At 34.7% G+C, this 14,692-nt stretch overlaps 1 long non-coding RNA gene across 1 annotated transcript in view; it reads right to left on the reverse strand.

The window, feature by feature from the left end:
- LOC108753810 overlaps nucleotides 1–14,118 on the reverse strand; it is a 23,941-nt gene extending 9,823 nt beyond the window's left edge. The window contains exons 1-2 of the long non-coding RNA XR_001939667.1: nucleotides 14,052–14,118; nucleotides 13,819–13,825 (exon numbers count right to left, since the gene is read on the reverse strand). This is a non-coding gene — a long non-coding RNA (uncharacterized LOC108753810). The remainder of the gene's footprint in view (nucleotides 1–13,818; nucleotides 13,826–14,051) is intronic.
- Nucleotides 14,119–14,692: the final 574 nt, after the last annotated feature.

Genomic DNA, 14,692 nt, shown 5'->3' on the forward strand with positions numbered 1-14,692 from the left:
CATGCGAATATTTTCATATTAGAGAACAAGAAAAACTAATACCATTTGGAAACTTTAAAACAGAAGAAATGAAATACCATAGATCCTACGTTTCCGTCGTACTTAGAATTTAATGCTGAGCGCGACTTCATTTGCAAAATAGGACTTATTTGTATTTCTTTTTAACGAGACCTGGCAATTGCGCATTTTTTTATTTTAAATGTATATAAATGCAGTAGAAATATATCATGTATAAATTAAGTAGGAAAAGTAAGAGTTCAACGTTCACATAAATTATTATTTTGTATTATTCTATTTCTGCAGTAAACTATAACGTTTTATATGTTTCAAGAAAGTGTAACTCGCGTGTAATGCCGAACTTCGCTCAAGAATAGAAATTATGCTAAAATATTTCATTCAGCGAGACGACACTCTCGTATCGTGGTGAATAATCCATAAGAATGCTTTCAACCGAATAGCAAGGTCGAGAAGCAGGAAGGGATCAGGTCCTTCGGAGGACGTAATGGCAGTCGGTTATCCTTGTCAATACTCGCGAAGAATGCTTTCAGTTTTAAACTCTTCGGCTCCTTGGACCTTTAAGTCATCCGTCAGATTTCTCTTGTCAGCACTAATGGCCATCCGTTCGTCGGTAGGACTTGGGCCTCATTTGTCATCATATATGTCGATAAACGACTCTTCACTCTGATATAATATCTCGAAGGAAAAAATCGAAAGACTCAATTTTCAAGATTGAAGATCCTTGCATCTCAAACCTGGAAATCTCATTAAAGTTAAATTGACTCTAACAACTTTTCATTGACTTGTTAAGATAAAACTGGCGATTAAACGAAACGCTTCATTATTAATCATTTAAAAGGACTGCTGAATAGATCTATAATTTCTAAAGTAATATTAAATATTCTTTTAATTTCGTTTTTTTTTTTAATTTTACTTGACGCGCATCAATAAAACTTTCGAATTGTACATGGAGTAATACAAAAAAACTGTACTTTGATTATTTTACGAATCACACGAAACTAAAGATACGATAAGGTTTGCAAGAATTTCCACTACGCGACGTCGAAGAATCTTATCCTCGCTCCTCTTACTCTAATTCTCCCCGTGCTATAGAATGCGTCTGCGACGAGTCTAGACGACCTACACCAACTTTAGGAGCGAGGAAGTTTCTTCGTGGATCTCAAAGCAATAATTTCTGATGGAAAGATCGCGTCTAAGATAAGGTAAGAAACTACTGCTGAGCCTCCATCGACTAAATCACCATACGGAGTGCTCCGAGAAATCTTCTGCATTTCAAGAAGATCTGCTCTTTTTAGCGAGATCAACGGAATTTTTTTTTTGTTACAGATAGAAAAAACTTTGAAATATAAATAACAGATTTACACTAAGAATAACACATTTGTATAATGTTATCCAATCTTGTGTATGTAATATTTTGAATATTTCTTGTTATATTTAATTTATAACACCAACATATTTTGAGATATTAACAAATTTTGAAGATTATTTTAAGTTGAGAGATAAAAGCGTTTATTCATATTCTTTTATATTTTTGGAAGGTGAGTTCGAGTCCAAAAATATAAAAGTGTTAAAAAGAAAAAGATAGCAAAAGAACAAAAATGTATAAATAGCAAAAATAATAAAAATAATAAAACAAAAATAATACACATAAAAGCTATGCACAAATTACATACAAATTACATAAAAATAAAGAAAAAAACAAAAAAATAACATGATGAGTAACGTATGCAAATGAAAAGTCGAGAGAGAGAGAGAGAGAGAGAGAGAGAGAGAGAGAGAGAGAGAATTAACGTAACTTCGATGTTAGTATGTACTGTAAATGAAGTACGAGCTCTGGTTACGTATAGCGAGGTTTTCCGCTTTTCTACTTGACACACCTTTAAGTCTATCAAACAGTTAAGAGAGGATTGCGAAGCTTTTCAGTATGTTACTTTAGCCAAGAGCATACAAATACACTTTAACAACTCTCGGCTTGCCATTGCTGCATAAGCAAATCAAATGGAAACGAAGAAAAGCGAAGTCAAACGAGCATTCTTATATCATTGTTTCTAACAACGTATGACTAAGCATAATTAATTGCGCAAAAAAAAAAACAATCATTATTTTAAAAATATACTCAGAATTCTTATATGCATTTAAAACAATGTTTAATGTTAATAAATCTGAAGCAGAAAACTTTTCCTGAAAAATTTTCTTCATTCGGTACGTAAGATTAATCGAATGAAAGTGAATCACTCGTGTGATTACATTTAATTTCTTTAATTAAAGTACGGTCGGTATAATATACGTATGAATGCCAAACCCCAATAATTTTAATTCCACCAATGCATATTTTTCTTATCTCGCCACACAACTGCGTTCGATTTTAAAGCATCGTTCACAGATTTTCTACTCTCGTGCTCGCCGAAGATGGAGCCATTCATCTTCTCCGCCTACGTCGCGCGTATCTCCAGTGCCTCCCGCAGCACTGCATCGGAAATTGGAAATCGGATGCGGTGGTATTATTAGAGGGCAAATATCGGAAAATGGCTCACCTATGGGTCGGAAAGGGAATATGCCTTCCCTACGAGCGAATATCCTTACATTCAAGTTCCCAATTTAACTCTACTTCGACTATTGCTAGTACAATTATCTCTGGAAATGTCTTTCTTGCTTTTTACGGAGTTATACATTTTCTGTAATGGCTGGTTTTGCATACTTGCAATACTAAATCATTATACAATATATCGCACGAATTACAGTATATAATTATACGATATCGAATCTCTCTATGTATGTGATGTGAAGTGTATGTAAATATATGTATTTGTAAAAAAATTATTTGATTTAAAAAAATTATGTTCATGTGAAATAAAAAAATGATGTTTAAATAAAAACATTTTTTCTTTAACCATATAGCAAAGAAATATTTCTTTGAATCGAAGAAATCTTTCTGTAGGAGTACCTCCGTACTAAATTTAAACAACGTTTACGCGAACAACAAACGTTTTACGCGTATTTTACTTTTGTATCACCTGAACGCTCTTGAGTTTTTCGGTGTTATTTATACTTATTTCGCAGGTAATGGATTCGAAACTTAAATGTTTTGACAGCAACAAATTAGCAACAAATTTCTGCATTTCTTTTAAATATTGTAGAATGTTGTGATTATATGTATTTATAACAACAAATGAATAACAAATAAAAATATTAGTTTGAATTGATTCTGCTTACTTTGTTCCGCTAATTTATAAAACGTTACTAATATTATAACAGTAATAATCATAATTATAGCAACGTGCAGTTACAAGCACTAAACATTTTTCTCTCGCACGGTGTAAGTATATATTTTTTATTCTCTTATTTGAGTGGAACGGTTTAGCCTCTTTAGATACAATAAAATCCTACTTTCCTCTCAGCATCGGTCCTAACAATCGAAACAATCCTACTGGTTCATCCTTTAACAGTGCGCAAGTGAGTTTATCTAGCGTCGCGGCCAAATCGGATTTGGCGGACTCGGAGGTGCAGAATGTTAAATTAGGAAGGCCCACGGTGTGTCACCTACGGAAAAGGTGGGAAAAATAAGTACAAAAGGGCGACTGGGCGGAAGGAGACACTGCATCGGGTTAGCTTGATTCACTGTATGCCACGAATTTAACAGAAGCGACCGTACCAAAACTTTTCACTCTGACTCACTCGAAATTCTCGAGGCACCACGTTCGAGCCGACACGAGGAGAGCCTACTCGCTCGCATAAGTCTTGAACACACTCCGCGAAACTGCGGGAAAGAAGTATATATGCTATGTATACGATCAGTAAACATATTCACATTTTTATCGATACGTTATGTACACAGGGTGTCCCGGAGTCGCACATTCTCTCACAACGATAAAATTTTTTCGTCCAAAAACTCATTCAAAAGAAATTTCTCTCGGCCAAAAATGTCACGACATTAATCTTCGATGTTAAATTATTTTGGTAAGTCACGTTTTTGTTCCAAAGTTTTAGTCTAACGACCGAAATGTTGAGAAAAAAATGCTTACACAATCATCATAATTTAACTATAATTTATAATCATTTTCAATGCTAATTATATTCTTTTAATAAAATTACAAACGTAATTACTAGATATTACAAACATTAGATATAGCAATAATAATTCTAAAAATAGAGCTTTTAGAGATAATTATTTTATCATGTAATTATAATCACGATCACCAAACACTTTTCTCTTTTGTTAATATATACATAAATTATACTAATAAATATAATCGAGTTAAATAAAAAAATGATTCTCTTATCAAAACCCAAATAATGTAATCATCAGATATTATCTGAATAATAAAATTTCTATTATTTTTGTCAAAGATGATTAATTCTTCATATATATAGTTGACAGTTTAAAATTTTTTCACAGAATCACAGAAAATTAATTTTTCACTTTAATAAACAAGATTTCGGAAGGTACTTTCGAGACAACCAGTACATGTCATGCCGACTACTTACTTATAACATCGACGTGTCACCATGAAAATATTGTCGAGAGCTTTTTGTAAGAGCATAAATGTAAGTCAGATTCGTGAAATTTAAATCGTACGACTGAATAGATGCAGGTAGGTAAATTGAATGTCTAGTGGAACATTCCCAAATGGATATTTCTATGCGGCCCGCGCGCAACCGTCACGGTTAGTATTCATTTCATGATAACATACTGCGTATTTATGAAAGAGGAGTCTCGCCATAAAGAACCACTCTTCATTTTTTTGCGTGACAACTTTGAGCGAGTAACGCACACTACTTACCTACTGCGTATCTTAAATTGACATAAATGTAAGTTTATTAAAAAGATTGCTTGTAAAGTATTTACTTTTAAATGACTGTTAACATATCTGCGTACATTGAGAAAATTCTATTTGCATACTTGATGTTGAAAGAGTACACACATATACACTCATTCATAAAGTTTCAGCATTTTGAAAATACTTCGAATTATAAAATAGCTCCAAAGAAGTACTTTATGAAAGTAATTACATAAAACGTGTTAAAATAATAAATATATTTAAATACAAAATATAAATAAGATTATAATTTAGTTAAAATATTTGTAATAATTACGTACATTTATGTGTTTATAGCTATGTATACTAAGTCACGTGAGATGAAAGTTTGTCAATTTTGCTCGATAACAATGATTATTTTATGTATATGCGTTTTAAACGTTCACATAATAATTAGAAACTAAAGATATACGCTAATTTTGTATTACGTGATATCTCGGCTTTTCCCTTCCTTCCTTTCCAAGAAATTTACATTCCTCGCGCGTGTTTCCCACGAATGAACGAATGGGCATGCTCCTGCACGGTTAACGGTGAAGATCTAACTCATCCTGGTGTTCCGTATTATTCGCATTCGCGACCGTTATCGGCGGCGAGGACAAAGGCACGAATCGCGGCGACGTGTTTCTCCGCGATATCGGGGCGGAATACGATGGCGATATGCTGATGAAAAACCGGCGTAAAAATGGAACAGTTCCCTTGAGAATTTTCTTTCGCGAAAGTACATTGGACGGACAAGCGTCGGAGACGGAGGCGGTGGCGGTGGTGGAAACCACCCTGGGCAATTCTGGTGTGCCACGTACGTGAATGCAAATCCGAATTATGGTGCATGGCGCATAACCATCACCGGCAGTAACGGCGCGGGGAAAAGCGCCGGAAAAACTTTAATGGATCCGTTTTTAAGGACCCGCAGCCGAGTCGCGTGAGTCCGCCGACCTCTCTCGCGTACCATGCAAAAACCCACTCGAGTCGATGACGAAGGAGCCGCGACGCAACGAGGGGGGCGGAAGGGGAGGGGGAGGGAGGAGGGGGAGAAAAAGTCCGGCGGCACTGTACTGAGAGCGAAGAGCGGCAAATAAAGCACGAGACAGATAATCGTGCAATTTAAACAGCGGTGCTCATCTCGCCCTCCTCTCTAATGCAGGTAGCACGAACGCTACGGGGGATAAACCTTTCATTCGCGTCGTAATCTGACTCGAGTGCGAATTACAACCGTCGTTGCGTCGAGTGGATCGTATAGTCCGCGTTTTATGGAGAATAAAAAAAACTTAGTATACAATTAGAAATACGTATACAATTAGAAATGTTACATTCCTCCATTCGGTGACGTCAAACTCAAATACCATCTTATCTTTACTCTTAATTTACGACTTCTGCATAATTCTATATAAGTTTTTTGTTTTTAATTATTTCTTCTTTTATGCCTCGATGGTCGCATTGGTCAGACGCCATGTTCAAATCCCGACTAAGGTGATATTAGGTATTATTCTACCATATATATATATATATATATATATATATATATATATATATATATATATATATATACATTAACCACATGGAAAAATATTATTTCAGACGTTCAAAAGTTTTCATAGGCGTAACCATAAAAAATGAACAGATTTTGCTGTAGCACCATTTAATATTTAAGTCCAATCTTACTGAAAAGTACCTTCATCTATAGTACACAATTTACTTCTTTTAATGAGCAATTATACAGTTAAACACATAGGTATATAATCATACTTTATGTCTCAGATGTGTACGCCGAGCGAGCAGAAACGGAGTGGACGTATATATGTATGTATATTTGTGTCGATAACTATTCCATTAATACGTCTGACATTATTAGTATGGATTCACATATGTAAATGCCTATACAGTTTAGATAAAGGTACTATTCTAATCAAACTCGAAATGTCAAATTATGCTATAGTAAAATCTATCTATTTTTTAAGATCGTGCTTATATACAAATTTTGAATAGCATTTCATAAACTGAAAAATATCACAACTTCCAATTTTCAAATTTGACTAAAATTATTTTTTTCATATGATTAGTGAGGAATCTTTTTATGACTAAAAGATGACATATGTAACTTTTAATTGAAATATAATAATACATATAAATGTTACTCTTTATAATTTAAATGTACCGAGCTTCAGGAACTAATAAATTATAATTACTCGAACAAATCTGTAAACAATAATCACATCTTAAATGACGCGATTAATAGTTCGATGCTCGACATACGGAATAAATAAAATTTTGCGAGATATTTACGTAGGCCGTACCAATTGTACATCTGATGCGAGAATTCTTACAAGTCACCGAAGATGTTTACCGGCGAAAACATTCGGTAGATATCGTTGAGCGGTCCCTCGACTCCCTGATACGAACGCTGGCCTTTTCGTGATAAGCTCCAACGACTCGACTCCGAAGAGAAGAGTGCCGAAGGAAAAGTTGCCCGGAGTATGAATAAAGTTCGCCAAAAACTTCTAGCGCGGCGGCGGTGAATGCACTCCGTCGGGGATGCAAGTATACGTACGCACGTCGTCTTGCAAGCATTAATCATTCTGTTCCGAAAGTGGTTGATCGCAATTTTCCAATAAACGTCTGCTCGACAGATTTTTCATCTTCTCCCACGCTTTCTCATTGTCTGCTCAATTCCACGTTCTCTTTCAGAGCCAATTTAATAGAGATTTGAATATATATAGTCTCTCTCTCCCTCTTTCTCTCTCTCTCTCTCTCTCTCTCTCTCTCTCTCTCTGATAAAATTTTGATTTCTAACGAAATAAAAACATATTAGTACACGGAAAGAATGATTTTGCTGAAATATCTAAAAATTTAGCTAGATATAGATTTGAATATTTTTCTTGGACCATTAATATAATTATGTAGGAAACTCAAGCACAATGAAAGCAATCAAAAATATGTTACAGCATATTTCTTTTGTTCTAATTAAAAAATTAACTAGGCATAAATATTTTCCGATCAAATACGTAAAGCTTTCTAGCTGTTTGAAAGCTTAAGTAACATATATATTATTTATTGTAATCAAAATATAGATTGAAACAATTAAACTTTTGGCTTAATTTCAAATATTGTATACTCGTATATGTATTTGTTTAATTTAATCATTTATTTTTTTAAATGCCATAGGACTAATTAATAAATATAAAAATGAAAATACAATGCAAACAATCATTTATTAAAATTATTCTATTTTGCTATTAAAAATAATTTAATTCTAATATACCTAACAAATTTATTAATGAAAGATAATTATTCAGAATATATATTTTCCTTTTTTAGAACATTTTTTTTCTATTTTCTGGAGCACACTTCAAGCGCTTAAAATGAGATTTTTAAATGCATATTTTTAGTTGCCCTAATGATGAACAATGCTGCAAAAAGTTTTGATATTCTAGCAACCAGTTTGAGCATTTTACATAATTATTTTAATAATCCAACGAATTATTTTCAGATCTGCATTTGGCTAAATTTTTAGATGCAAAACCATTCTTTTCGTGATCGTATACAAGAAAAGCTTTGCGTTTGAATGAATGTATTTTTAAAATAATATAAAACGTATAATAACTATAAATTTGCAGATAACACAAATAACGTTCAAGTCTAGAAAACAAAAGACGAGACGTTCATAAATATACTTGTATAAAAATACAAGTATTCGATGACACTTTAGAATTTATTAAATCTACGTTACTAAAAAATGTCCCTATACTCTCCTTCCTTCGTCTCCTCTCAACGCTCTTTTTCTCCATTATTCTCTCTGATTTCTCTGGAATTTTCTCTCATCCTGCTCTTTTTTCCTTTGTCCTCATCCTTCGCGTCTTCTTCTCGCACCCCGCCAAGCTTGGCGGTTAACTCGTAAAGACTCGCCCACGGGGCCCGGAATGAGGGTGGAGGGGCCCAGAGAGAAGATGGGCCCAGGTACCGTGTAATAAAGTATGCGAAATACAAGGCGTCGATCGAGCGACGCACGTCTGAAAAATAATGGCCGGCTTTGTCCCACGAGCCATACATGAGACCCCTCTCTTATTAGCCGATTAACGGTTGAACATCGATCGGCATAAATCCCAAAACGACGACGTCTCTCCCACTTTTATATTTTTTTTCTCTCTCACTCGTGTGTTTCTTGCTTTCCCCGGTTGGTATCCATTCCATACAGAAACGCGCGTGTGAACCTGCGAACGAACGGATGAATGGACAAACGCGAGTCCCGCCGCGAACGTGAAGTCTTTTATTGCTCGTATCTTATTGGGAATGTTCTACGGCTGTCACACACGGCACACACCGTAATTCCCGACAATCGCGCAAAACGACGCGACGGCCGCGCGTGAATGCGAATTTCGCGCGTTTTGGCATTAGGCGTTTACTCGGTTGCACGATTCTCCAAATCTTGCAAAGCGAAACGATGACACGGGATGGAATCGTGTAAAAAGTGCCATCGATATGAGAGAGAGAAAGAGAGAGAGAGAGAGAGAATGTTTTTTTTTATTTTACTGATTCGCAATAACTCGAAACTGCTCGCTTCGTAACACCTACGTCATTTAAGTTAGATATAGTCGAATAACTGATCATTTAAAAGAAACGACAAAATATAATTCGTATAAAAAAATATACAAAAAGCATAAAAATATATTAAAAGAGTAAGTATTAATTAAAATAAAAATTCTTGAAAATTATTCTAAAATACTTGAAATTATTCTCTACTGATTTATTGTAATTTAAAATTCTAAAAATTTGAAATTCTATTTCGATTTCAAATTTCATTGCTGCATTTGTAGGTTCGCAATATGTCCCAAACTGGAAATTTCATGGCGAAACGACGGTTTCCGAATCGGAAAACCGATTTGCTGACAAGTTCCTTACTCTGTCGCACACAACTATTGCTCCGTTACTTTACTACCACGTTTCGCTCGCTACTCCAGAGGCAATGCCCACTGTCGAAGATTACACGTATCCAACGTATCGAAGATCTGCCGTGGAAACGAGAAGCTCACGTCGACGAAAAGCGCGCGCAAGCGATACAAGAATATTTCGTGCTTCCACTAATGGAAATTCCTCCGACAACCAGAAATGCACGAGAATAATATTAGAGGAGTAAAACTCTCACTATACGTCTGCAGTTAGAAGACTTACGGTATTGTATTAAACAAAAGCTCACATGAGAAATTCTGCTTCTGTCAAGAACAAAAATGACTGGAACAATTAAAAGATCTAAAACATCTGAAAAGTCACAAATTATTCTCATCTTCTGTTTAGTAAATTAAACACAAATTAAACGAAGATATACACGAATTTTGTACGAAATTTGGTACGAAAAATGTTACATTTCTTACAAAGATTTTTGGCGTTTAATCAAATACTGAAAAACGTACGTTTTGATTACTCTCTAGCTGTACAAAAAAATAATATATAAAAAAAATCCCGAAATAAGTAATTACAAAAACCAACAACTCAAATTGTTGCGCAATCCATCCACAATATCTCCTGCGGTCAAACTCCACCTTTTAACAAAACAGAGTCTTCATCTCATGACCGGTTGGATGACTGGACGTTATAATGAGGCTGATACTTCCTCGAAATTATAAACGGATACTCAATTAATAGTGCATTTGAAATATTCCGCAGTTCTCTACATTAAAATAACGATTGATTAAAAATACTGATTAAAACATAGTCAGAAATGAAGAAACAAAACTAAGCGGCGAACATGACAGTTATATGTCTCCATGAAAACTTAACCGCAAGAGATCTCGTGAACGGATTGTACAACTTAATTAAATTTTTTGTAATTACTTATTTCAATTTTTTGCTTTCGTATGCGCTGAAAATGGCTAGAAAATAAGCAAAACATTTTTTTAATTAAGAGGATTCTAAAGAAAAATTAGTCATAATATAAACAGGACTTACATACAGACGATTTACATGTCATTGACATCCTACATATTACTACATCAATATCTCACGCACATATACACATATATTCTTTGTATAACGTTTTAATTAGACGTCTAAGTCCACCAATTCTAAAAACACCATGTTGTTTCTTCTCCTCTGCAAATTGCACACATATAGAAAATCATATTATGAGAATAATTTAAAATATACAACGTATTGTAATAAAGTGTACACAGATTCCAATTTAAATAGTATGACATTTCCCAAAAAGAAAACTGTATAACTTTCACGTACAAAATAAATGAATAAGTAAAAATTGATTTCCACGGTCAAAGCACTGCGCTCTTAAATTGCATTCTCTAAACACACATATCAGAAAATCCTGTTAAATCTAGAAAGTTTTGTCTGGTACCACGCTTCAGAGAGCTTCTTCAAAGCGTGACAGCAGCATTGACGTGCAAGGGAGATCGTTGCTGTTGATCAAAAGTGTAACGCAAATATTCCAATAAATCCGATCGGCCGGATTCCGTCTATCACTACCCTACCTCTTCGCCGTCTCGTATCACGAATCGCGTTGTATATCGCTTGCAATATAAATACCGATACCGTACTATTTATTAAACAAATCAATGAGGCGCGCATACACGTATAACGTAACTCATATCCGTGCAACGTATGAATATTCGAGTGTCAGAGTTGAAAGTCAATGATTCGCTGGTGTCGAATGACGATTGCAGTATAGAAACAGTGCTGTACGCGGTTTCAATAAATCCTCTCCTACCATTCCCTTTTTCCCTGAATGTTACTCCTTTTTTTTCTCCTACAATGTTCTCCACTTTCAATAAGGCAAGTTCTTCTGTCTAGGTTGGTTTTCACAGGGAAAACGGATATATATCGCTTTATATTGGCTCGCAAGGCAACCGAAGAGCTTTCAACGTCCTGTCAAGAGGACCACCATAAACGAGAGAGAGAGAGAGAGAGAGAGAGAGAGAGAGAGAGAGAGAACTTCAGCAGAGATATTCCTTCTACTTTCCGCGACGATGAAACCAATTTATAATTGTCTAAATCCTAGGCGTTAAAAGTAGCTTAGTATGGAATTAACGAGAAAGACTGTCACTTCTCAGGACAAAATCTGGCAAAAATATCGTGAAATTGCTTTCCGCGAAACATCTACAAAAAATGATACATTAAGATATTATAGAATTTAAAATATAATTACTTGTTTAAAATAAATTATCATGTAATTTATATTAATCATTATTTGGAAAATTGATAAATCTTAATTAATTTAATGTAATTAATAAAATTAATATTCGTCTTATAATTAAGAATTATTTAACTGCTTCAACATGAGAATATTAAAAATGTTCTTATATAGAAAAAAAAAAAAATATATATATATATAAGACCCGTAACATCTACAGCAGTAAATGTAACAATGTAGCTACTCTTGTACCCTTCTTCAATTATAACGAGTCTGTCGAAGCACGGCGGAGATCAATTGAGCCGAGCTCGGAAGACCGGAAAGAACTCTCTCGGCCTAATCACAGTGCTTCTCTAACTCCATCCTTTTTGCTTCACTTCGTTCTCTCTATCTGTCTTATATGTATCGCATATATCGGAATCAAAGATATCTGAACACAACGACGTACGCTAACGTTGTCACGCAACGATAAGGCAGAGAACTGTTGTCTGGAGTTCAATCGTGAAGGATTTCAAAGGGATTCGAGATCGGCACGCGGAAAGGAGGTATAATAAAAGCCACCGTGGCTTAATGTATATATCCGACTGTTTTCTCTTGTCGACATCGATAGAAGATCCGCGAAAGAGTACAGCCAAACGAGAAAAGGGGGAAAGTAAATTCTCTACGATACGTAGTATTAGAGAGCAATAAAATCCGAATTCAGATCGCCTGAGTGGTCGTAAGGCGGATATTGATGGTTTACGCACAAACTGTTTCAGATAAAATACCCATGCTTACAAGACACCGGTTTGTTTTACTAGATTTCAGACTGGCAATTTCGCTAAATTTCTCCAATGTATATCTGTTTTTTATATCAACATTTTCCGAACATTTTCCGAACATTTTCCATTAAACAAAGAATTAGACTTAAGACTGTAAATATGAATACATAACAAATAAGAAACAAAAGTCTTTAATAATCGTGCTGGATCTTAAATGCTTAAATTATTCGATGTGAATCTTACGAATATTTCCCACCGTTCAACATAATTTGTGTGAATATGAAAAGATTTGGAATCAAAACGTTAAGATTCCCGGCAGAAAATTTGGGGAAGAGAAAGTGCTACGATGATAAGCAAGACCAGGTGATTTCTTCGAGAATAACGATGAGAGTAAATGTGAGTGTAAAATACGGAACCTGGGGCAACCGTTCGATTTTATTCTTGAATGGGATGAGTGCTTTATTCATTCGTCAAGCTATAGAAAGTAAAATCCACCGGTGCACATTGCTGAATCTGTCCCCCCGCGCTGCGCGTTCTCTCTCATTACTCTCATTCTCGCTGTGCCATCCGCCGCGGGCGGATTTGAGAATTACGACTCTCGACGAAAGTTGCCAGTGGAAGTGCAGCATTATGATTATGCACAATTAGATATCGTTTATGTCAAGCATAGTAAGACAGAATAATCGCAAGATCTTCTGCGAACGTGGCGTTTCGTGCATAAAACGATAATTTTATGCAAATTGCTTTGTAGTATTACGTAAACAAGTTTAACTGCTAATTATATTTACTAATAAAATTAGTATTTAAATAAATTCCTATTTCAAAGTTTTTGCTTATTCGTATACTTTCTTCCCATGTGCACATTTTTTTACATATATATTTTATGTAAATTCAAACTTTAACTGTATACATCGTACCTAATTAATGATAAACTATCAATATTATTAAATGATTAATAAAAAATAAACTAATTTTCTTTAATATTTCTGAAATTAATTTATTTAAATGAATATACAGAGTGTTAGTTAAGTATGTTGCCATATTCAACAGAGCGATTCTTTGATTTATTTCAAGTAAAAATGTCCATATAAACATGTGTCCTAAACGGCTTAATTTCCGAAATATAGGTGAATGTTCGCGAATGTTTGACGAAACGGTAAATTGCGTTGGAGATATCTTCCTGCATAAATATGCCTTGCTTCGCGTGAGTTACATTCGCACAACCGTAAACAAAGTGACAAAGTCAAAGTCAAAGCCTCCTAGATCACCAGACTTAAATTCTTTGAATTATTTCCTTTGGAGGTACCTGAAATCATTGGTTTATACCATCCTAATTGACAATGAGAATGATTTGAGGAATCGAATAGTTGCTTCATGCGAGGCAATACGTAACACACCTGGTATCTTTGAGCATGTACGTCAATCTTTGAGAAGAAGGCTCGATGGATGTATCATGGCGCAAGGTGAACATATTTTCAACAATTCATCTAATTATTTTATTTCATCAGAAGAACTGGAGCCTGTTTTGATTTTTGACTAGTTTTTGACTAGTTCAAGCTGTATTTCTTTCAAACAAACAGATTATTACTACACGTTTAAATTTTTTTATTACTCTGTTGAGTATGGCAACATACTTAACTAACACCCTGTACGTAATAGTTCAATATCTTAACATTCAGACCGTAGTGGCGCTTCGTATTTAAAGTAACTAATTTTTTATTTTTTCAATCTCATACATATACGATATTAGTTATTATTAATATATTACATATATCGTGCGATATATTGTACAGAGAGATGTCGTGGAAATAGAATACCTCGAACGTACGGCATTCAAAGTTAACACCGTCCCTAGGTGGCAATATCCAGAATAGACATAACTGTCTGAGAGAATCCGAGAGAATCCAGGAGGATTCACAAGAAGATGCTCAGTACTAAGCAAGTAAATATTTAATACCGCAGTCGAC

Source organism: Trachymyrmex septentrionalis, unplaced genomic scaffold (genome assembly GCF_001594115.1).
Source record: "Trachymyrmex septentrionalis isolate Tsep2-gDNA-1 unplaced genomic scaffold, Tsep1.0 scaffold72, whole genome shotgun sequence".
Lineage (NCBI taxonomy): Eukaryota > Metazoa > Arthropoda > Insecta > Hymenoptera > Formicidae > Trachymyrmex > Trachymyrmex septentrionalis.